This window comes from Ambystoma mexicanum, chromosome 10, assembly GCF_040938575.1.
Source record: "Ambystoma mexicanum isolate Mex_15411 chromosome 10, UKY_AmexF1_1, whole genome shotgun sequence".
Lineage (NCBI taxonomy): Eukaryota > Metazoa > Chordata > Amphibia > Caudata > Ambystomatidae > Ambystoma > Ambystoma mexicanum.
Window position 1 is genome coordinate 58,279,040 of NC_090932.1, and position 24,680 is coordinate 58,303,719.

The 24,680-nt window shown below is 54.5% G+C and overlaps 1 protein-coding gene across 3 annotated transcripts in view; it reads left to right on the plus strand.

The window, feature by feature from the left end:
- TFRC (transferrin receptor) overlaps positions 1 to 24,680 on the plus strand; it is an 858,836-nt gene that overhangs the window by 190,275 nt on the left and 643,881 nt on the right. The gene's annotated exons all lie outside the window — the stretch shown is intronic.

A 24,680-nucleotide genomic window follows, 5' to 3' on the forward strand; every position in this document is an offset into this window, starting at 1 on the left:
CCTCTACAAGAGTTCCTCGATGCCCATTGGATACAAGCGACGGGCAGCTCCGAAGACAGGATCCTGCTCAACAAGGTTTTCCGCCAAGCGATTCGATGGTGGGGCACTCGCGCGCACCTCGCTGCGGGCAAGGACTTTCAGACCCCGGTACATCAGGAGACGGTGATGAGACGCCTCCCTGGAGGGTTGGGGAGCGCACACCGGAGATCTGCACGCGAGAGACCTTTGGCTCCCGGAGGAGAGGTCACTCCACATCAACATCCTGAGCGGTGTTCTGGGCCCTCAGGTCATTTCTCCCGTCCCTCAAGGGCAAGGTGGTGAGGATCTTCACCGACAACACCACCACGATGTTCATCCGGAAGCAGGGAGGCACCAGATCCCAGCCCTGTCCAAGGAGGCCCAGGATCTGTGGCACTAGGCCGTCACCCAGGGTATGTTTCTGGTGCCCCTCCATCTAGCAGGAACAAAGAACGTCCTCGCCGACTCACTCAGCAGGGAGCTGCGCTCGTGCCACGAGTGGGAACTGCGTCAGGATCAAGTGGATCGACTTTTCCAACGATGGGGCAAACCCCAGATCGATCTGTTTGCGACAGCGACAAACTCCAAGTGGCAGAGGTTCGACAGCATGTTTCCCCAGCCGAGGAGCATGGGCGATGCGGTCACGTTCCCCTGGGACAGCCTGTACCTGTATGCGTTCCCTCCGTTGCCGCTCCGACTCATCAACCAACTCAAGAGGTCCAGGTGCAGGATGATCCTCGTTGCACCGGCGTGGCCGAGACAGATCTGGTTCCTGGACCTTCTGGACTTGTCAGCATCTCTCCCCCCGGTCCTCCCCCAGTCAGACTGTCGACAGACGCGGCTCTTCTCTCCAGGGAAGGAGGCGCCATCCTCCATCACGACCCGGAGTCGCTCCAAGGACTGCAAGGAGGTGCTTGCAAAGGCCAGGGCGTCCTCCACTCTAGTGCTACGGACACAAGTGGAAGAGGTTCTCTGGTGCCGTGCACAGAAGATTAACCCTCTGCGAATTACGGCCCCTCAAGTGCTGCCGTACCTGCTATCACTGGCAAGGCGGGACTAGCTCACTCTTCCATCAAGATCCACTTTGCAGCGATCTCCCGATACACCAGAACTACAGGACGGCCGTCCTTTTTTTCTTTTTTTTTTTTTTTTTTTTTTCTTACTTCCCTTTATGCAACTTCTTTTTTTTTTTTAACTTCTTTTTTATTGGTTTTACAACATAAAAGGAATGGGAGAGAACAAACAAAACAGAAACAAAAGTCCCCCTCCCATTTTCCTTTCCCCTTTCCTCCCCCCCCTCCCTCTCCCCAAAGGCTGCCGCAGTATGTTCGTGGTCCGTTGCCGCCTCGGGGCCGGCGCCGGCCGTTGTCAAGTTCGTAGCGGAGGGGCCAGTCTCCCGGTGGCCTCCCTCCTTTCCCTGGGAATTTCCCTTGGTCTTGTCTTTGCATGTGTTTGCTGGTCTTTCCCAGTTGGAGTTGCACTGTTCAGAGTCCGCGCTGGTCACGACCTCGTCTCTCTCTTCCCGTTAGTTCTCTTCTTCTGAATTATGTAGTGCCTCCCGACGTGGGCGGTTCAATTTCATCGTTTCCTGAGTCACCTGGATCGGTAATGTCAGTCGTATCGTCCTCGCCTCCGCTGCCAAACAGGTCTTGCACCAGGGAGTTCCATGCTTGTAGTCTGGCTCCACTGTCGCTCTCTCCCCCTTGTGTAGCTCTCGTCCAGACTGCCGTCTCTGCTATTGCCCATTTTTGTAGGTCGGCCCACCATCCTTCCTTCGAGGGGCCTTCGCTCTTGTTCCATGCCATCGCTATGCGGCGTTTCGCTAGTATTGTCATTAAATCCTTCATTTTTGCCACGTGTGTCATCTGCCGGTGCCCCCTTGGGAACAGGCCCAATAGGTATGTTGCTGGCGTTCTTGCTGGCATCTGTATGTCTGCTGTCAACGCCTTTTCTCGCACCGTGTTCCAGAAGTCTGCTATTTGCGGGCACGACCAGAACATGTGCACCATGTCGGCCTGTTCGTCTCGGCACCGCGGGCAGCTCCGGGTTTGTCCTTCTCCCATCTTTGACATTCTCTTGGGGGTTAGATATGCTCTGTGTACTATGTATATCTGCAGTTGTCTGAACCTGGCGTTTCTGGACACCTTTTTTGTGTACATGAGGACTTTGTTCCATTCCTCGTCTTCGAAGGGTTGTTGCAGTTCCTCTTCCCACTTCATCCGTGCTGTTAGTGTTTTTTTGTTGGTGTGTCCCAGTATTTGCTCATAGAGTCTGGACACCGTATGACCTCCTTCGGATATATCGTACCATGCCTCTAGTTCCCCTTCGGTGTCCTCAGGCTCTGGCATAGTGCTCCACCTCTTCTTTATTGTCTGAACTAGGCTATTGTGCAGGATGAATTGGCCCCTGTGTACATCTTGTTCGTCCATCAGGGTCTGGAATTCAACCCACTGTCCGTCACGCCACAGGTCCCCAATTTGGGCCACACCTTTGTCTTCCCATTGTGCCCTGTACGTGGTCAGGCTGGCCACTCGGGTGTCCACCAGCCCCGCCAGTGGGATATGTCTTGAGTAGGGGTCTCGTATGCCCTGTGTCTTCCAGGCTCTTTTCCATAGTGTTCGGCCTAGTTGGGCTATTTTGGGTAGGTCTTTGGCTTGGGCGGCATTGACCCATAATAATTCTCTCAGGTGGTACCTCCGGAGTGCTGGCCCAATAATTATTGCATCTATTGAGGGCTCCTCGCCCAGCCATCGCACCACAAATTGGAGTTGTGCTGCCAAATAGTAATATTCAAAATCTGGGAGTTTGATGCCCCCCCACTCATAGCTTTTCTGTAGTGTGCTTAGTGCCACCCTGTTTCGTCCCCCTCCCCATAGGAAGGTTCTCGCCATAGTGTGTAGGCGCTTGAAGAAGGGCCTTGGTATGTTGTATGGGATGTTCGTGAAGTAATATAAGAGTCGGGGTAGGACTGTCATTTTTAGTAGTGCCGCCCGGCCTATCATGCCCAACGGTAGCGTCTGCCAGAATTTCATAGCCTTTTCAATTTTGTCTAAAGCTATTTGTGTATTACCTGCGTGTGTTTCCCTGGTGTCGTGATAGATCTCCACTCCTAGGTATTTGAAGGTGTTCGGGGCCCACGTGATGCCCAGAGGCGGTAATTGATCTGACGGCACTGCGCGTAGGCCTGCCAGGGGAAACAGCACGGATTTTTCTCTGTTGACCACTATTCCGGATAACCTACCAAACGCGCGCAGCGCCTCTAGTAAGTCCTGCAGGTGGGTGCGTGGGTTCTGTATGTAAAGGAGTATATCGTCTGCGTATATGGATATCTGGTGTGTTTCCCCGTCTATCTCTATGCCCGTGTCTTTGTAATCCGTTCTTAGGAATACTGCGAACGGCTCCAGGGCCAGGATATATAACATTGGGGACAGGGGGCATCCCTGCTTTGTGCCTCGCTCTATGCCCCATTCCCTAGAAACTTGTCTACCCGTCTTGACTCTCGCTCTCGGGTCTTTGTATAGTAGTTCTATCCATCTTGTAAACCCTTGTCCAATCCCATAGTGGGTGAGCGTTCCCAGGAGCCAGTCCCATCCCACCGAATCGAATGCTTTGATTGCATCCAGTGAGGCTACAGCACACTCCCCTCCCTCCTGGTTTGTCCTTTCTATAACATAGTGGAGTCTGCGCAGGTTCCAGGACGTGTTCCGTTCTGGCACGTACCCTGTCTGGTCCGTGTGGATCAGGGTGGGTAGCACTCTTTTCAGGCGGTTGGCTAGTGCCGCCGTCAGGATCTTGGAGTCCTGGTTTATTAGGGAAATCGGTCTATAGGAACCGCATTCGAGGGGGGGGCTTGTCCGGTTTAAGGATCGGGATTATTATAGATTCTGACATACTACTCGGGAGTCTTCCTTTCTCGTATGCTTCCTCTAGTGTTTCTAGCAGTCTCGGGGCTATGTCATTTTTATATTGTTTGTAAAATTCCCCCGGGAGCCCATCTGGCCCCGGAGATTTCCCTGTCGGGAGCTGGGCGATTACCTCCGTTAGTTCCTCTACAGTGAGAGGGGCGTCTAATATTTGGGCCTGTTCCTCCGTCAATTGTGGGAGTCTAATTTCCGCGAGGGCTTCCTTCAGGTCCCCCTCTTCTGCCTCCTGGACCCTGGAGTATAAGTCCTCGTAAAACTGCGAGAACACCTCGTTTATTCCCTCTTGGGACCTTATCACCTCTCCTTTGCTGTTCTGAATTTCATTGATTGGCTCCCGCTTAGTCTCCTGCTTGGTTAGCCAGGCCAGGAGTCTGCTAGGCTTGTCCCCCTCAGCATGTAGTTTCTGTATATATTTCCCGTAGTCTAGTCGTCCCAATCTTTCCCAGGTCTCCACGCACTGTTGTCGCAGGGTGGTGAGGTTCTCTTGTTCCGCCCCCTTCTCCCCCGCTTGTCTCTCAGCCTTCTCGATTTTCCTTTCTAACTCATCTAGTTGTGCTAGGGTTTCTCGCCTGAGACCTCCCATTTTCCCCATCGCCTCCCCTCTGACTACCACCTTGAAGGCCTCCCAGACCGTTCCTGTGCTTTCCACACTACCCTCATTATGTTCAAAATAGTCTTCTATTACGCTTTGGATGTGTTCCTGGAAGCCCGCGTCCAATAATGCCTCTGCCCTCAACCTCCATGTTGGTATAGGGAGGGGCTCTCCTGTGTGTGTGCGCCCATGTGATCGTCTGGGGGGCGTGGTCAGATAGGGTTCGCGCGTGTATGTATGCCTCAGTGAATTCCCCCAGTGTCTCCTTGCCCGTAAACAGGTAGTCTATCCGTGTGAATGTCTTGTGTGGGGCACTATAATGCGTGTATCCCCTCTCTTCCCCATGTACCTTCCTCCAGACGTCCTCGAGTCCGAGCTGGTCTAGTATCTGTTGTAGTGCTCTCGCTGGCGGCGCCACTCTCTTGTGCTTATTATCCGACCTGTCCAGCCGGGGGTCCAGTGTGCAATTATGGTCGCCTGCCCAAATCATCGTTGCATTCCTGTACGGGGCCAGCCGGGGCGGGAGCGTTCTGAAGAAGGCCGTAGCGTCGTGATTAGGGGCATAGGTGTTCACGAGGCATATCTCCCGATTTTCTAGCATCCCATGGACTACCAGGATTCTCCCTTCCGTGTCTTTCTCTTGGTTGATGAGCTGGAATGGGACGCCCGGGGCGACCCAGGTTATGACTCCTCTGGCGTAGTTGGAGTATGTTGCACTATACATCTGGCCTCCCCATTTTTTCTTTATTTTGGCCTGTTTTTCCGCCGTCAGGTGCGTCTCTTGCAACAGTGCAATGTGGGTCCTTGTTTTATTTAACCAGGTATAAATCCTTAGCCTCTTGACGTATGCGTTCATCCCCCTGACATTCCACGTGACAATTCTTAAGACATCTCGGTCCTTGTGGGGACTAGCGCTTGCGGCCTGTTCTTTCCCATGGGCTCGCTCGGTGTCTTATTCTCTCGGTGTGTTCCTGCCGGGGATCTGTGTCCCTTCTTCTGGCTGTTGAGTTTTGAATCGTCCGTTCGTTTTCTCTCTCGGGTCGGTTCTCTCTCTGTTGGCCGCTCTTTGTTGTGGGCGGTCTTGCCTCGTGCTTCCCGCCAGCTTTTTGTTTGTGGGTACTGTCCCCTGAATTTGTTTTCCTTGCCGATTCTTTGTGTGTGACAACTGTTATTTCCTCTTCCGCTCTCCTCCTCTCTTTGCGGGCTTTGCCTTAACTTCCCAACTGTTATAACTGTTAACCCAAATAACGTCAACAAACGCCCAGCCTCCCCTCCTCTGCTCGGGCTCCACCGCTTTCCAGGTGCCGCTTTTTCCTCCTCGGCCTTGCCTGTCGCGGCGTAGTGTCTTGAAACTGACACTATAAACATTGTTTTTACTGGGGCTTCTCTGTGGGTCTTGGCGGTTCCCTCTCCCCGAGTCTTGTGCTCCCTTTGTAAGTCTCTTTACTGTGGGCTTTTCAACTTGGTGGCTGTCGGTTGCTCCTTTTCGTTACTTCCCGGTAGGGCATCTCTACCGTCTTGTTCTTGCTCCTGTAGCGTTGGGTATACTTGTCGTGCCCGGTTCTAGTCTCTATTTTGCTGGGGGTGGTTTCTGTTTCGCTCGTTCCTCTCTGCCGACTGTGGAATCCCACGCTGGTCCATCCACTCCTGGGCGTCGGTCGTTGTCTCGAAGATCTGTGTTTTTCCGTCATGCAGTATTTTTAGTTTGGCTGGATACAGCAGCATGAATTTCACCCCTGCCGCTCGAAGGCGCTCTTTGGTCTGCCAGAACTGGGCTCTCTGCTTTTGCACAAGTACCGTATAGTCTGGATATATCGTTATCCTGGCCCCGTTCCTTGTGATGTTCCCTCCTTCTCTCGAGAAAGTCAGGATTTTTTCCCTATCCTTAAAGTTCATAATTTTTGCGATCATTGGTCTTGGTGGTGCTCCTGGGCGCGGTCTTCTAGTCAGCGCCGGGTGTGCCCTTTCTACCACGAAGCCTTGGGATATGGTCTCTGCTCCCACTTCTTGGATCAGGAGGTTCTCTATGTAGTTCGTGGGGTCCCTTCCTTCCTCCCCCTCTGGCAGCCCCACTATTCGTACGTTGTTGCGCCGGGCCCTGCCTTCTGCGTCTTCAGCTCTGCGTTCTAGTATATTAATTCTTTCCAGTGCTTCCGACATTTGTGTTCGCGAGGCGGACACTTCCACTGAGTTACTCTGTGCTTGTTGTTCCACTGTTGTCATCCTTTCCGCCAGGTTTCTCGTATCTTGTCTAAGAAGTCCCACATCTACCATCACTGCGTCTAACTTGCCTTCTATCGACGTCTTTAACGCCCCTATGGCTTCCAGTATGCTGCTTTCCACTTGCCTAATCTCTCCTTGCGTGGCGTATGACTCCGGCGTGTCTTTCTCCCCAGCCCCTGGCTGCTGGTCGTCGTTCTTCCGGGTGAATGTCTCCATGACTGTTTGTCTCCCTCTGCCGCTTTTAGGCTTGTCTGGCATGTTAGTACCCACTGCTCTTGGCCTGTAGTTGGGCCCTATTCAGTCTGGTTTCGTTTGTGCTTCAGTGGGTCCTTGCTCAATTCCCACTCTCGCTTCCACTCTTCCTGCGTGTGTTACCTTTTTATTAAGCGATTTCTCTGTGTCTTTACCCTCTTTGTCCGTTTGCCGTGTCTCTCTCCGGTGTTCTCTTCCCTCTCGCTTTTGGGTGGTTGGAGTCTGTGCCTTGCGTGAGGCGGCTCTTCCCCCAGCTTCTGCCTGTGTGGGGGGGGTCTGTTTGTGCTGGGTGGATATTTGGTTTGTAGTGACTGTTACGTTCTCTCCCCCGCTTGCTGGTTATCTGTGAGGCAGCTGGTTGGGGTGGTGTCCGGGTCTATATGTAATTCTTTTGCTCTCCTCGTTACTACGGCGGCTACCTTCTTCTCTTATGTCGTCTCTGTTAGGTCTCGGGTTTCCTGACCCGCCCCGCGGTATGTCTCTTGTTCCCTGGGCCTGGTTCCTGTGTCTCGGCGTTACCTCCCTGCTCGGGATCTCCCGCTGCTTTGCCGGCTCTGCTAGTCACCTCTGCGGCAGGGAAGGGCTCTTCTTCGGTTCGATCTGTGGGCCGCTTCCTGTCCGTGGGTCTCGGCGCCTTCTTCCTTCCCCGTTTGGTGTCGCGCTGTTTCTGTAGTGCTGTCTCGGGCTTCTCTTCCTGTTGCTGCCGTCGGTGCCTTGTCTCGCTGCCGGTCGAGTGATGCTCCGATCCTGCTTGGGCTGGGCGTTGATCTGCTGTCTCCCTCGGTTCCGCTCCGGACTGGCAGGTTAGGGCTCTTCTTCAACGATCCGATCTGTGGGCTGCCTCGTATTCTTCCCTGCTTCTCCTATCGGGTTCCGCTGCTGCTGCTACGCACCTCCGCGTTGGCAGGGGGAGGGTTGTTCTGGGTCTAGTCCGTGGGCCGCCTCTCGTTCTCCGCTGTCTCTCCTCTCGAGGTCCCTCGTTGCACTGCTGGGTCTCCGTCGTTGCTGCTCACTTCCGTGTCGGTCGGGGGAGGCTCTTCTGCGGTCCGGCCTATGGATCGCTCTTCGCTCTCCGTTTCTTCTCGTTGTGGGATCCCTCGTTGCTCTGCTGCTGCTCACCTCCGCTTCGACGCGAGGGAATCTGCCTCGGTTCAGTCTGTAGGCCGCTTTCGATCCGTTCTGCCTCGCCTTCCGGGTTCTCCGGTTGTTCTGCTGGGCCTCCGCCGCTTCTACACTCCTCCGCGTCAGGGGAGGGCTCTCTTGGTCCGGTCCACGGGTCGTCTCCCAGTCTCCGCCGCCTCGTCTCTCGGGGTCCCGCGTCGCTCTGTTGGCTCTCCGCCGTTGACGCTCACCTCCGCTCTTCTGGGGCTCGGTCTGTGGGTCGCCCCTCGCCTCCGCTGCCTCACCGCTCAGGTTCTTTCGTTGTTCCGCTAGGCCCCCGCTGCCGCTGCTCGTCTCCGCATCGGCTGGGGAAAGCTGTTCTCCAGCTCCGGTCCGTGGGCCGCTTCCTGTTCTTGAGCCGCGCCGTCTTCACCTTCTCCGGGTCGGTGTCGCGCGGCTATCTCTGCAGTTGGCGTCTCGGATTTCTGCCACTCTGGTGGTATTTCGGTCCTGCCTGCGCTGGATGTTAATCAGCTATCTCGCCCGGTTCTACTCCTTCCCTTCGGCCTTCTTCGTGTGTTGAGACGCGGGTCTCTTTTTCAGCGCTGCGCGCCCGCCATTTTGTTGGCAGTGCCGCGCGTCTCTGTCTCTTCTCGTTTTCGCTCTTCTGGCCTCCGTTTTTCGTCGGGTCTTCTCCCGTGTGTGCCTTGGGTCTTCCGACGCCTTTCCCTGGCGTTTGTTTGGGTTTTTTTTTTCCTAATATACGCCTTTCTCAGGATCTTTGGTCGGATCTGGTGGGAGCCTCTCGGAGTCTGCTCACTCTCGCATGGCCGCCAAGCCACGCCCCCAGGACGGCCGTCCTTGTGGTCTCATCAACTGGTGAAGGAACTTATGAAGGGACTGTTCCGATCGTTCCCGCCGGTGAAGGCTCCGGCCCTGGCGTGGGAGATCAACGTGGCGCTGACCAGGCTCATGGGGCCGCCATTCGAGCCTCCGCATTCGGCACCGTTGAAATTTCTGTCGTGGAAAACAGCGTTCCTTGTGGCCATCACGTCTGCACAACGAGTGGGAGAGATCAGGCCCTATTCTACAAACCTCCATACTTGACTTTCCACGAGACGAGGGTGGTGCTGAGGACGCACCCCTCCTTCATGCCCAAGGTGCCGTCGGACTTCCACCTCAATGAGCCCTTCGTGTTGCCAGTTTTCTCCCCGTCGCCGGCCGAGAGGACTTTGCACTCGCTGGATGTAGCTAGAGCGCTGAAGTTCTACGTGGACCGCACAGGGATTTTTCGGAAGACCTCACAGCTTTTTGTGAACTTTGGACCTGTGAATCAAGGGAAGGCCCTCTCGAAGGCTTCCATTTCCAGATGGCTCTCCAGCTGCATCATGCACTCATCGGTTGGCAAACCGACCGTCGCCCGGCCGTCCGAGCCCACTCGACCAGAGCGATCGCTGCTACTATGGCGTTCTTGTCTGGTGTGCCCCTGCTGGACATATGCAGGGCTGCTACGTGGAGGTCGACGCACACCTTCATGAAATTCTACTGCGTCGACCGGGATCCCAGGGAGGAGTCCAGAGTTGGCCAAGCAGTGCTGCGCAACCGGTTCGCCTGAAGGTGGGCCTGGTGAGGAGGTAAGAGTTGCTTAATGTTGAGTTTATGTAATGCTTAATGTTGAGCCTTTTGCCACCTCCCGTGGTCGTGCATGTGTGTACTGCTATGTATTCTTATATTCATGAGCATGTGAATCCATGCCAGACCCATGCTGCAGAAGAAGTTACAGGTAAGTAACTTTTTCCTTCACCCATATATTTTTGCATTTCCCCTGCATCCCTCTGCTCCGCTAGGTTACCTTTTCCATACTGCCTCAGTGCTCCATTCCCATCTCCCAGGTCATTCTTGTCGGCATGTCTCCAGAGCCCCACCTGACCGAATGGTCTCTTGACTATCAGCCTACTTATTCATACACCCTGTCACTTTTCCTCCATCCTTGTGGGTGTCACCCAACATGGGGACGGTACCGGAACCTTTGGCAGCGAAAAAACTCCGCCCCATTTTAAGGGCTTGTTCTCCAGGACCTCTCGTCAAGGGAAGGTAGGTCTGCTTTTCTGCACGGCCCTGCAGCGCTGCAACGGCCCAGGGTTTCCATGGTGGAATTCCTTTGATTCGGGTAGGCCCGACATCTCCAACGCTACCGCTCACAAGCCCAGGGACCTGGTGGCTCTTCCAGGCATTCTGCATGAAGATCTGAGGCTGTCCAGGCTACCAGGCTGAGGGGGGGTCGGGGGGGGGGGGGCCCAACATGCTGCCTTCAGGGTGGGGGGGGCGAAAGAAGGTTCTTTTACGCAGAGGGGGATCAGGGAATCGTAGCGTGCCACCTCAGTCTGTCCTCAGCTCAAACCAGCACGGCAAACTGCATAGCTGCCAAGGGCGTCCAGCCTACCGAAGCTTGCTCCAAGCTAGTGAGCCAGGCATTTCGACTACTTGCCATACAGCCGAGGGCTTAGTGCCTACCATAGCAGTCTCTGAGGTCGACGCTTCTGCTGCGGGTGCATCGTCCAAAATGTATCCTCCCATGTCAGAGACCTTTATTTATTTTTTCCCCTTCGTGCCTTCCCGCCAGTGTGTGGCGAAAGGCTTAAAAATGGCAGGTGGCGCGTGACCGGGCCTGCTAGGTCGGCAGTCATCCTTTCACCCATCGACTGGGAATTTTCATGACAATCCAGTGCCCTTCCCTCGAGAAGAGGCAGCCGACCGTACAGTACAAGATTCTGACACCCTCAAGGATACATCTACCCATCAAAGCCTTTCATTTGCATACCTGCAGGATCCTTGATGCTTTGACTAGGAGCAGAGGACAAGTGCTTCGGAGGGTTGGGGCCCCAGGTACTCGGCGGCTAGAGAAGACCGCTTCTGCTTGCTCTTATGCATTCCCATTGGATGAAGGGGTGCCTGAAGGATGTAGTGAAGGTCATCTCGCAGGCGGGGCCTTCCTGGTCCCCCTTTGGATACTCCACCCACGCCTCCAGGGCTGCTGGTTCCAGCGCTTGTCCCTCTTCCGGTCCAGCCCCTACTGGTCATTCAAAACCCTCGACCTCCTCCTGTACCACCAATGCTACCCCCTCAACAGCTGCTTGACCTGTCTTCAGTGAAATTGGGTGTGTGGGGGGGGGGGAACTCCGTCTGCACCTGTCACAGGGCCTGGACTCACCTCTGGCTGGAAAAGGGTGGGGGGGGTCGACAATGACGAACCCTCTACATCTGTTAAGGCTTTTCATGACCACCTTCAGGGCCTTGTGGAGTTCCTGGGGGTCCCTCTGCCTGAGAATGCCCCCAGGAGTAGAGTGCTAGCAGAGGTCTTGGGCAAGCGCACCACGATCTGGTTTGGCATCCCTCTCCAGAAGGATGTCCTGCATGTGGCACAAGGTCTGGGGGCAACCCAGGGACAACGGCCAGATGAACAAGAGGTTTATATTCGAAATCATTGTCTTCGCCATCTTCCTCCCATGGGAGCCAGCTCCAGTTGTCTATCCAAGGAGGACATGGTCCTCAAATCTTTGGGAAAGCGCTGTTATTACATCTCCGGACTGCATCTGTGGCAGGCCACCGCAGACAACCTCTTTGCTGCGGCTAAACAGAAGCTGTGGTGTGAGCTCGGAGAATTTCTGGCCGACCTCCCTCTGGACAAGCAGGTCTCCTTCAAGACTTGCTGCCAGGTTTCTGGGCCATTGCACTGGACCTCATGGAGTTTTTGGTCTCCCACATCGACACAGCCAACTGAGGGCTGTACCTTGTCGAGATGAGGACGGTGTGGATGTACACCACCACAAAGTTTTCGTTTGACTTGCAGAAACGGATCCTGGAGCTGCCCGTCGAGGGCGTGGACCTTTTCATTCATCAACCGATGACCACTTGACCAAGAACCTCCACTCAAACCACCAAGTCCTTTGCCGTCCTGTCAAAGCCTGGAAAGAAATCCTTCCCTCTGTCCCAGTGCAGTACTGAGCTCAAACCCTGCGCTTTCTCCAGGTTCAAGGGATTCTGAGAAAGCGGTGCATGAAGGCCTGACCAGTCGCCCAGCGACAGCACAAGGTAGCAGCAGCAGACTTTTCTCAGGTTTTTCTGCTCCAACTTTGCCCCTGGCGCCAAGAAGCAGTGACATCCTGGTCAGGCAACCGAGCTTGCTCATGGGGCTCAGTTTGGCCCTTTTCAGGACACCTGTAAGCGTCTTTTCAGGAACCGGTGGATCCTATCCGTAGTCTCCACAGGCTTTAGTTTTCTCTCTTCCTTCCTCCCTCCCTCATCAGATCGGGTCACCGTCTTTTTTTACGGGAGGGCCTTTCTCTCTTGGAGATGGAACCGGTTGCTCTTGTAGACGGGGGCTCTGTTCACTATTCCAGGAATTTTGTACCGAAGAACCAGACTGGCCTAAGGGTGGTCCTGGACCTGTCCTTTCTAAATCTCTTTACCGCTGGAATGCTTCAAGATTTACTCCCGCACACATAGCAGTCTTTGTGCAGGGAACTGGATGAGTTCCCTGGATCTCAAGGATGCGTACCTGCATGTGCCCATCTACAAACTGCCTTGCATTCTGTCACCTATCTCAGTGAGTCGGTGCCTCTGTTGGTACACTAGGGTTGATTTCCATGTCACAAGTTAAGTGTTGCCTTGACTTTTTCTTTCTTTTATTAACACGTGGGCGCCCCTGTGCAGTATGCCGGCAAGAAGAAAATGTGCTTCCAAAAAAACTACCCTGGGATAAGCAGTGTGTCTGAGCTGACACCTGCAGAATGCTGATCGGCGGTCATGTCCCCAATTCTCAATAGGGACCGCTTATCCGAGGTCCTTGCCCTCAGCACTCTTAGGAGACAGGCAGGCGCACAGATGTGCCGCCTGCCACTGGTGAGGTTTATGGTGTGGCTACCACTCGTAAGTGTATAAACAAGGAATTGGTTTGCCAGTTATCTAATCTGAACATCACAGGGGTTGCTACCCCTCGACTTCAACCGCGATCAATAATGTCCCCACAAGTGCTCCTCTACAGTCATCTGCCCTTTTTTGGAGGAAAAGGGAAGAATGATAATCAAGAAATATTGACACCTACTATACAGTTCTTGTAGGGCCTGATAATATTTTGGATGACCGTATTATCCATGCACATTGGACTTGTATAAAGGCTAATATTTCTAAAGAGCTCCATTTGTCTAATAGCTTTTCCGACTTTTGCACCTGGGTCGATCAGTTGGATAACTGATAATAAAGTTCCTCTTCCCAAAGTGAATAACTCGTCTCAAACAGATTTACAACCTATTTCAGCCGCACATTATCATCCAGTAAAAGCTAACCATTGTCAAACTGTACAATCTGAAAGGATGGATCAGTCCTCACAAACTGCACAGAATGTGATCGACCCTTTGACATCTGAAGACATTGTAAATCCAACTATTGCAATATTCCCCTCTAGTTGCCTATGTGGGCTAATGCAGGAGCCTACGTCACCATTTGTTGAATGCAAATCATTACAAATACCTTCCAATCCACCTCAAGTGGCGAATGTAAAAATCAACCAAGATACTTATCGAAGACACTGCATGGGAAAGTCTCAAATGCGAACAATTAAGGATAAAACCACAATGGCTTTTTATGTACCAAGTAATTTCACTATCACAAACGTTGAGAAGTCGGAATGAAAAGAACCCAGAGAAGCCTTACGTAAAAAAGTGCTGGCATGGCTTTGCCAGAGAACGGGGCCAGGAGTTGTCAGATCATTTTGATTTGAAGATGCCACGTAGGATTGAGCTTAATTATTGGTGTGCTCAATCAAATATGTACTGTGTCCTGGTGGGCTGTGGGTCTAGTAACCTATCCCTTTATATTAGTATGTCTCTATCTTCTGAAGGGTCCTTCGAACTTGAGTTTGATACTGGATTCCCCTGACCTATTTTTCTGATCCTTTTGTTTGTCTGGTTTAGCGCTTCCATGCCTTGGATGTTATAAAGAAAAATGTCTGCGGTTCACTATTGTCCCACTTTCCGTACAAGGTGCTGCCCTTCAGCCTGAACTCATACCCACTGGACTTCACAAAGTTGAACAGTGGTTATCTTTTCTGCCTAGAGGGCCTTCACCTGTACCCTTAAATTTAGACTGGCTGGTGGGGGCAAGGCCACCAGAGGGGGTGCTGCCCTCCTGCCAGCGATTGGCAGACATCCGTCATCAGCTGGGGTTCTCCCTCAACCAAAAGAAGTCAGTTGTGCCCATCCCAGGCTGTGGTCTTCCTAGGGGTGTGTTGGAACACAGCCTTTCAGTGAGTGAACCAACTCCCACACCAGAGAGGCTCCTGTCTCTCCGCGACGGTGGGACACTTTCTGGCCGATTTGAACATCTCAGCATGATGGTTCCAGCACATTCTGGGCCTGATGGCCTCCTGCGTGCTCACTGAACAGCACACTTGCCTCCAGCTCCACCTGGCGGCCAATTGGGATCCGGAGACTGGGGGGGGGGTGGATCAGTCGGACAGGATCCCAATACCACTGTTCTGCTGCCCAACCTTTGCTGGTGGATGTCGGATGGCAATGTGTCATTGGGCCCCTCTTCACCCGGCTGGGGCCACCCTGGTGGTGACTATGGACTCCTCTTTCAGGCTGGGGCGCCACTCTGGATGGCTACGCGATTCATGGCGCATGGTCCAGGAATGAAGCCCTCCTGCCAATCAATCTGCTCGAGCGCTGGTCCTGGCCTTCATGATGGTTTTGCCCCTCATCAGGGACAGGGCGGTCCTGGTCCAGACCTACCACAATGTTTTACATGACCAAAAAGGGTGGCACCCGTCCCCCTCTGCTTACCCACTGCCCCTCTATTACTCACTGACCCCCCTCATCTGCATGGAGGCGGTTTCAATCGGGGAATGGGCCCAGGGTATTTTGATTTCAGCAGTCCAACTTCCCAGGGCCAGCAATGCAGAACCAGTCCACCTGACCTGCTTGGGGTTCACCACCTACGTGCGAGTTGCACACAGACTCCTTGTTGCCACTGTTTCAGCGTTGTGGGGGTCCAGACCTGGATTTGTTTGCATCCCCCCCTCTGAATTACGAGTGCCCCAGTTTGCTTCATGGGCAGGACTGGGATATGGGGGGGTGGTCTCTGGGAGATGCCTTCCAACTGTAGGCACGGCTGACAGCCGCAGGCGCTATGCATTCCCGCCCACGCCTCTGTTCCAACAGACCCTTTGCAAATTCTGGGCTTTGGGGGGGGTTGCATCCTCATCCTGACTGTCCCCCACTGTCCTTCGAGACCTTGGATTTTGGAGCTGGTGCAGTTGTGCTTCCAGGGTCCCGTCCACCTTCCTATCTCCAGCAGGGGGATTCGTGACGCAGCAAGGCGGCGCAATGGAACATCCGGACCCGGCCAAGCTAGCGCTGGCAACCTGATTTCTGACCAGCTGAGGCTTCAGCATGCTCTATTTTCGGATGACATCAGACATCATTCCGGAGGCCCTTGACTTGGTCCCAGTATAAGAGTAAATGGGCCTGTGTCAAGGGCCTCAACCTTGCCACATGCCCTCTGGATGATGCACTGGCTTTTTCAGCACACTTGGCTCGTTCTGGAGTGCAGGTGGCTACTTGCTGCACTTTGGTGGCCATTCCCATATTAGGGATTGCCTAGGCTTTTTCCTCTGGTGCATAGATTGCACCCGGTCTGGGACCTCAGTGTGGTTCTTGCAGCTTTGCAGCACAAGCCTTTCGAGCCGATGGCCTCCATGGACATCCGCTTGGTGACACTAAAGACAGTTTTACTAGTGGCTCTCACCTCTGCGCACAGGGTTAGTGAGCTGCATGCGTTCTTTGTGCGAGCCCTTCACCACGTTCCACAAGGACAAAGTCCACTGGCGCACGCTCCCTAACGTCTTACCCAAGGTATTAACCCTTTTATCTGAATCAAGACGTCTGCCTTCCGGTGTTCCAGAACTGACAGTCTGAGGCAGAGAGGGCCCTGCACTCCTTGGACCTCGAGGGTTCTCAAATTGTATCTTTTTATTTTTTTTTTTTGGGGTTTTTTTTGGGGTTTTTTTTGGGTTTTTTTTTGGGATAAAATCCCTCAGGAAGCCTGAGGCATTGTTTGACTTGTAGGGGCTCCTCCCCAGCTCTCGGGCTTCCAAGGCTTCTCCAGCATGGGGTCTGGCATGGATTCACGTGCTCATGAATATTCCCCGTCGTCAGGCTGGGAATCCTCGGTAAAGAAAAAACCAGTATCAGTTTCGTTTCTGATCTGTCTTTCGTAGTAATAACCAATCACTGGTGTCTGCGTCATACTGACCACAGCCAATGACTGCCCTCTACCTCTGGCAGCCATCTTCAGATTTTTACCGCACGTTCATGTGTTGGGATCCTTGTGCTATTGCTCTCGAGCGTTAGTGCTATTTTTTTCACGTTTTTTCTCAAAAACTTCGTTTTTTTCGGTCAAAAGAGCCTCAAGCTCCACCGACTCTCCATCCGATCAACGGGGACCCGTGTCGGATTCGTCTGCCCCCCTCAAGGGTGAAGATTTCGTCGAGCTACGCTTTTGGAGGACTCCAGAAGTTTCTCAGGCCCGGACATGGCCCAGGAGAAGGGAAGCTCGACGCCCGGAAAGCTGTTCAGGATCTGCCCTGGATGCCAGCTGCAGAACGTCTTCAAGGAGGACGAACACTCCTTTTGTCTCTACTGCTTGCATGAGGACAAGACGCACGTGGAGAAGGACTGTGCGTTTTGCGGCAACATGTCGGAGCGGGCCATGAAGGACCGCCATCAACGTCTCGCCAACTGGCTGGAAGGGAAAAGCCCGTCAGGCGAGAAGAAGAGGAAGAAACCCGAGCGGTCTTCTAAGACCTTTGAGGACGCCCCTGCGACGGGGGTCCAACACAAGGCCAAGCACCGCGAGTCCGCTGGCACCGGGAGCGCCGAACGGTCGGGCTCTACGGTCGCCAGGCAGGGCGCACCCTCCCCGGCACCTTCAGCCACGAGCCAACGCTCTGGGTCGGGTAAGAGGAAGGGCGAGCACCCGGCGAAGCTCCTGGTGAGGCCCCGGTCGAGCTCGAAGGCCCCATCGGAGGGGGAGCGAGGCAGTGTCCCCCCCCCCCCTCAAGGATAAGGCGGTGAGCGCACCTAAGGTGGTGAAGGCCTTAATCCATCCGGCCAAGCCCTCTATCGATACTGTTGCGGCGGCCCTGGCTCAGCCTGTGGAGGCTACACCAGTGGTGGCGACCTCGGGGCTCAGAGTCTCCCTGCCACCTCGGAGGGAGTCCTCTTTTGTGCCCATCGATAGGACCCCCGTGAAACCCCAGGCGGGGAAGAAAAAGGGGGGGCAGGGCGTCGTCGTAGATTCAGCCTCAACCTCAGAGGAAGAGCTGATTGAGGTCTTAAGCCACGGCCTTGGCGTGGAAGAAGACCGGCCCGTCGGGATGGATCCCGACGCAGGCGACGACGACATTGTTGAGGGTGCTGACGGGGCCCCTGATCGCCCGTCGGATTCCCCTCTGCCAGTGCCGCAAGACAACTCGGCGGCCGTTTTGTTGGCTATACAGTCCTTATGTTCAGAGATGAGGACGAGACTACCGTTGCCGACGGAGGAACCTCTCCCGTCGGGGGATCCTGAACCGGGACCTTCTGGTGCTCCCCCGCCCAAGAAAAGAAGGATTCACCCTCCACCTCCTTTTCAGCCGTCGCGCCCCGTCCACCCGAGGGGTTGATACGGGGACTGACACGACAGCGACGGGTACGGACGACAAGGTATACGACGAGGATCTACCGTCGTCACCTCCCACCAGGGCTTCTCCGACCGACGAGATTGGATCGTTCCACTCCATGATCGCCAGGGCATCCAAGCTTTTCCAACTCTGCCCTGAGGAGAAGAAAAGAAGGATTCCTTTATCAACGGCGCGAGGCCAAGAGGAAGACGGTCCTCGCGGTGCCTCTACTGGACGACATTTGGGATGAGGGCCTCGCCCTCCTCAAGAACCCTTCCACGACGCCAGCTAGAAGAGACCGGTACGAGAAGAAGTACCGGGTCCCGGACGCGGCCCCCCTGTGCCTCCGGGCGCAGCCTACCCCGGACTCCTTCGTCTCTGCGGCGGCCAGGAAGAAAGCGGGGGGGGTGCGGCCTCCACATCGACTTCCCCACCGGACGGCGAGGGAAAGAAATTGGACGCTATGGGACGCAGGGTCATTTCGTCGGCAGCGACGACGATTAAAGCGGCCAACGCCTTGGCTATCGTGGCCCGCTACGACGGAGTTATGGTACAAACTGGCTCCCCTGCTGGACTTCCTACCGGACGACAAGAGGGCGGATGCCCCGGAGATCCTACAGGAAGGCGAGGTGGCGTCGGACCACGCCATCACTATTGCGACGGACATCGCCGACACTGGGTTTCGCCAGTTGGGCAACGGCGTGGATGGCTCAAGGCTACGGACTTCCGTCAAGACGTACAGATCAGAGTCCTGGACATGCCGTTCGATGGGAACAACCTGTTTGGGAAAACAGTGGACGATTCCCTCCAGGCCATTAAAGCGGACACTGAGACGGCCCGGGCCCTTGGGGTTCTGCAACGACGGACGCCCTTTCGGAGCAGCGGAGGCAAGGGCGCCTCCAAAGGTTCCGGCGGCGGTTTCTCCACCTACCGTCAAGCGGCCCGCTCGTCGTCTCGGGAGGCCTACAGAGGACGAGGCAAGTCTGGCGGACCCCGCCGTCGTCGCCAAGGAGGTCAAGGCGGCAAAGCCTCGTCGAAACAGGATTGAACCGGCCGTGGGGTCGGGCCCCCGCCGAAGCACCCCGGTGGGAGGCCGGCTGGCGAGCTTCGTCAACGTGTGGGAGTCCATCTCCACCCACCGTTGGGTGCTGGACGCCTTAGCCCGGGGCCACGCGCTCGAGTTTCAAAGAAGGTGCCCGCGTGTCCCCCCCGTGGCCAGGAAAGAGCTTCACGTCCCTCAGCTTCTCCTGGAGGTAAAGGCGATGCTCAGGAAGGGCGCCATCGAACTCGTCCCAAAGAGGCTTCGGGGCTCCGGAGTTTACTCGAGATACTTCCTCGTGTAGAAGAAGAAGACGGGAGGATGGCGCCCCATCCTAGACCTGCGACGTCTGAACAAGTTCATCAAGGCGCAGAAGTTCCGGATGGTCCCCCCTCCAGCACGTCCTGGGTCAGCTGGAGGAAGGAGACTTCCTGTCGTCGTTGGATTTGGAGGATGCCTACTTTCATATTCCCATCCTAAAGGGGCACCGAAAATTCCTCAGGTTTGTGGTCCAAGGCCGTCACTACCAGTTCAAAGCCCTCCCCTTCGGACTACGGTCGGCACCCAGGGTATTCACCAAGTGCCTCGCACCGGTGGTTGCGCAGCTGCGCCGCGAGGGGATCCACATCTACCCCTACCTGGACGACTGGCTCATCCGAGCCAAGACGAGGGAGCTCGCCGTGGAGCACACGGCAAGGACCGTCCAACTTCTCACGGACCTGGGATTCTCCGTGAACTACGCCAAGTCCCACCTGGTACCCGCGCAAAACTCACTGTTTCTGGGAGCGAAGCTCGACAGTGTCCCTTCTGGCCTCCCCGTCGGCGGAAAGGACCAGGTCCATCCTGGGCAAGGTACAGCGGATGTTGGTTTCCAACGCGGCCAAGGTGAGGTCCATCAAGTCCCTCCTCGGAATGATGTCTTCTTGCATCTACCTCATTCCCATGTGCAGGCTCCGGATGCGCCCGTTGCAGGAGTTCCTGGACGCGCGCTGGATCCAAACGACGGGCGGCTTCGAGGAGAGGATCACACTCGACGAGAGTTTCCGCCGAGCGGTCCGGTGGTGGGGCACCCGCGCGCATCTGACGGCGGGCATGGACTTCCAGACCCCAGACCACCAGGAGACAGTGACCACGGATGCCTCCCTGGAAGGGTGGGGAGCGCACACCGAAAATCTGCACGCGAGAGGCCTTTGGCTCCCGACGGAGCAGTCCCTCCATATCAACGTCCTGGAGCTCCGTGCAGTGTTCTGGGCCCTCAGGTCCTTCCTTCCGTCCCTCAAGGGCAAGGTGGTGAGGATCTTCACCGACAACACCACCACCATGTTTTACATCAGGAAACAGGGCGGAACCAGGTCCCCAGCACTGTCCAAGGAGGCGCAGGACCTGTGGCATTGGGCCGTCGCCCAAAGGATGTTTCTGGTGCCGTTTCATCTGGCAGGGATAAAAAACACCATCGCCGACTCACTCAGCAGGGAGCTGCGCTCGTGCCACGAGTGGGAACTACGGCAGGATCTAGTGGATCGCCTCTTCCGACGGTGGGGCACACCCCAGATCGACCTGTTCGCGGCGACGAACTCCAAGTGCCGGAGGTTCGCCAGCAGGTTTCCCCAGGCGAGGAGCATGGGCGATGCTTTCTCGTTCCCCTGGGAGGGCCTGTTCCTCTACGCGTTCCCTCCTTTGCCACTGCTAATCCGGCTCGTCAACCAGCTCAAGAGGTCACGGTGCAGGATGATCCTCGTCGCACCTGCGTGGCCGAGGCAGATATGGTTCCCGGACCTTCTGGACTTGTCAGCGTCCCCGCCAATCAAGCTGCCGGTGGACGCGGATCTACTCTCCAGGGAAGGAGGCGCCATCCTCCACCACGACCCGAAATCGCTGAACTTGCAGGCCTGGCTCCTGCAGCGCTAGAGTTTGGAGGATACGACATACCGGCCGACTGCAGAGAGGTTCTTGCAAAGGCCAGGGCGTCCTCGACTCTTAAATGCTACGGACACAAATGGAAGAGGTTCTCTGTCTGGTGCCACGCACAGAAGATTAACCCTCTACGGATTACGGCTCCCCAGGTACTGCCATACCTGCTGACGCTGGCCAAAGCTGGACTGGCACACGCGTCCATCAAGATTCATCTTGCTGCGATCTCCCGATACACCAGAACCACGGGCCGGACGTCCTTGTGGTCTCATCGTCTGGTGAAAGAGTTCATGAAGGGACTGTTCAGATCGTTCCCGCCGGTGAAGGCGCCGGCCCCGGCGTGGGAGCTCAACGTGGTGCTGACCAAGCTCATGGGACCTCCGTTCGAGCCTCTGCACTCGGCACTCGGCCCCGTTGAAGTTTCTGTCGTGGAAAACAGCGTTTCTTGTGGCCATCACCTCCGCACGACGGGTGGGAGAGATCCAGGCCCTTTCCTGCAAGGCCCCGTACTTGACTTTTCACGATACGAGGGTAGTGCTCAGGACGCACCCCTCCTTCATGCCCAAGGTACCGTCGGACTTCCATCTCAACGAACCCTTGGTGTTGCCTGTGTTCTTCCTGCCGCCTTCGTCGCCGGCTGAGAGGACTTTGCACTCGCTGGATGTGGCTAGAGCGCTGAAGTTCTACGTGGACCGCACAAAGTGTTTTCGGAAGACGTCACAACTCTTTGTGAATTTTGGACCTGTCAATCGGGGGAAGGCTCTCTCGAAGGCTTCCATTTCCAAATGGCTCTCCGGCTGTATCATGTACTGTCATCGGTTGGCAATCCGACCGCTGCCTGGCCGTCCGAGAGCCCATTCCACCAGAGCGATCGCAGCTACCACGGCGTTCCTTTCTGGTGTGCCCCTGCTGGACATATGCAGGGCTGCTACGTGGAGGTCGACGCACACCTAGACGAAATTCTACTGCGTCGATCGGGATTCCAGGGAGGAGTCCAGGTTCGGCCAAGCAGTGCTGCGCAACCTGTTCGCCTGAGGTGAGCCTGGTGAGGAGGTAAGATGCTTAATGTTGAGTTTGATGTAATGCTTAATGTTGAGCCTTTGCCACCTCCCGTGGTTGTGCATGTGTGTACTGCTATGTATTCTTTATTCATGAGCATGTGAATCCATGCCAGACCCCATGCTGGAGAAGGAACAAGTTACTTACCTGTAACTGTTGTTCTCCAGCATGGGTCTGGCATGGATTCACATGCAAACCCTCCCGCCTACCCCTCTGCGGCTCTTCATTGGTCATACTGCCACTTCACGTGCTTCCAAATCTGAAGATGGCTGCCAGAGGCGGTGCTTAGGTAGAGGGCAGTCATTGGCTGTGGTCAGTATGACGCAGACACCAGTGATTGGTTATTACTACGAAAGACAGATCAGAAACGAAACTGATACTGGTTTTTTCTTTACCGAGGATTCCCAGCCTGACGACAGGGAATATTCATGAGCATGTGAATCCATGCCAGACCCATGCTGGAGAACAACAGTTACAGGTAAGTAACTTGTTCCTTCCTTCGCCCATTGGATGGTTTAGGCCATTTCAGAAGCCTATATGACCATTGGCAAACCAGTTTTCTGATGGGATTCATGCATATGCGGTCAGAGCCAGGGCTACGGCCATCACGTTTCAGAGACCAGCTTCTTGGGAAGTCATCCGCAAGGCGGCTACTTGGGCCACTTTGGCATTCTGTAAGCACTACTCACTGGACACCAGCTACAGGCGCGATGCAGAGTTTGTTCTGGTGGTTCTGAAGAACCTTTTTGCTTTCTCCTAGATATGAGGCAGGTTATCACAGTTCCACCCTATGGTCCTGTTCAGTGGAATTGCCCACAAGGATAGAGGAAAAGGGTAATTAAAATTACTCACTGTAGTGAATATAGTACTCCTCGTCCATAGTCCCCTTTCCTCCACACGTCATACCCACCTTACCCTGCTAGTATGCTAAAGGCTAATTTGTAAATGTGCGTAGCCAGATATCTAAGCGTCCATTGTGTTTAAAGGGGACAGAGGTGAGGCGCCGGAGGCCTCAGCGGGGCATTCTCACGCCTCCGCACACTATACTGAATTTAAAAGGGAAGCTCAATTTTTCACTGCCAAAGGTTCTGATACTTCCCCGTGTTGGGGGAAGCCCACAACGAAGGAGGAAAGGGGACTGAGTACTCTAGTCACTATGGTGAATAACTTTGATTTCCCACCTATTACCTTCATATTACCGCTGGTGTGTAGGAGTAACATTTTGCGATCTTTGGGGACTGCTCTGCCCAACACCCTTGTCGACTTGTCGGACTGTGTCCCAAAGGGCCTAGATCAGCATACAGTTCCATAGAGAATGATAGAACGTTCCTTCAGTTTCCTCACACCTAAGGCAGGTGGCCGTCTCGGCTCTACCCATCTTGTGGACCCGCTTTCTCAAGTAGTACACCCTGTGAAAGATGTTGTATTGGATCAGCCTCCTCCGGGAGGACACATTATATTCCATAGCCGCCACCATTGCCTCCACCCATTCCTCACTCTGAAGTGTGCTCAGGTCCCCTTCCTCAACTGCGTTAATGGGGTTGCAGAGAAATTGTTGGTGCAATGTAGTTAACCCCTTCTTCCATGGCACCTCTGTACAGGTTAATCGCTAGGCGGCTATGGTCCCGGAGGTCAAGGTTGTTGCCAAACTGCGCCGCCACTGCATGCGCTAGGCATATGTACGTGTGTGCTTATCCCAGGTCCAGGCCGTATTCATTCCTCAGTCCCTGGAAGGACAATGGGGTGTTGTGATCAAGCACCCCACCACTTTTCTCCCATCACTATCCCTGCTCTGACCCACCGTGGCTGATCGCACCCCAATTTCCTGATCTCCACCAGTGCTAGGTTGTCCACAAAATTTCAACCTTATGGACCCCCCTCCACCCCCCACGCCCTTCATCCCATCGTGTCACCTCTCAAATATGCACTAACCTTTGCCCGGCCGGAAGTTGCCACCATCCCGAACTCCCATACAGCACTTCATCGCATCTAGTTCTAGCCTTGTATGCAGGAGGTTCCTTATCCCAAAAAGCCACTCATTCACTACTATCGATAGGCCCTTTCGCTTGGATTTCTGATTGCTAGTTGGGCTTCCTGTAATCTATAAAATATTTGTACTTTTCTTTCAATAGTGATATGTCCAGTGTTGCCCGTTTGGAACTCGTTTGCTCTAAGTAAAAACAGAATTAACTATCTTACTAACTGTTGCCCTTTTTGTCGGTTATCCCCCTTCCAATGAACCCAGCAACCATCCACTCTGGTTGCAGAGGACTATGATGTTGGACTAGGGAGCGGAGCAAGGTTCCACACATGCACGTTTGCCTCACCTTTCTGTCTGCCTTGGCTGTGCAAGGAAAGTACTTTGAATAAATTCATGGGGCCCTCATTACGACTTAGGCAGTAGCTGTGCCAGTAATTACCGGCACGGCTACAGTTGGAGTCGTGAATTTACCGGCAAGCTTACCGGTACTGTTTCCGGACCGACAAACCTATGAGCTCATGGTCTTGAAAGTAATATCAAAGAAATATGCAAAACGGGGTGCAACATTTGCACTCCCCTTTGCTATTGACTCCTGGAGAGTGAACTGGTGTTTTGTGTGTAGAATTGAAGTCGTGAATAATGTTTTATGGCTGGCAAATACTGTAACTTTATATATTTATCCTGGTGCAAAAGTGATCCCAGAGATTAACTTGTACAGTTTTTGTATTTGGCGGTCTTTGGGGTTTTGATGGAGGTGTCTGGGCAGGGGGAACTGGGAACCCATTGGCTTGCAACAGTTTTTTTTGTGCGGTCTTTGGTGACTGTTTCTCAATACGTTAGCTTTTGCGTATTTTAAATGT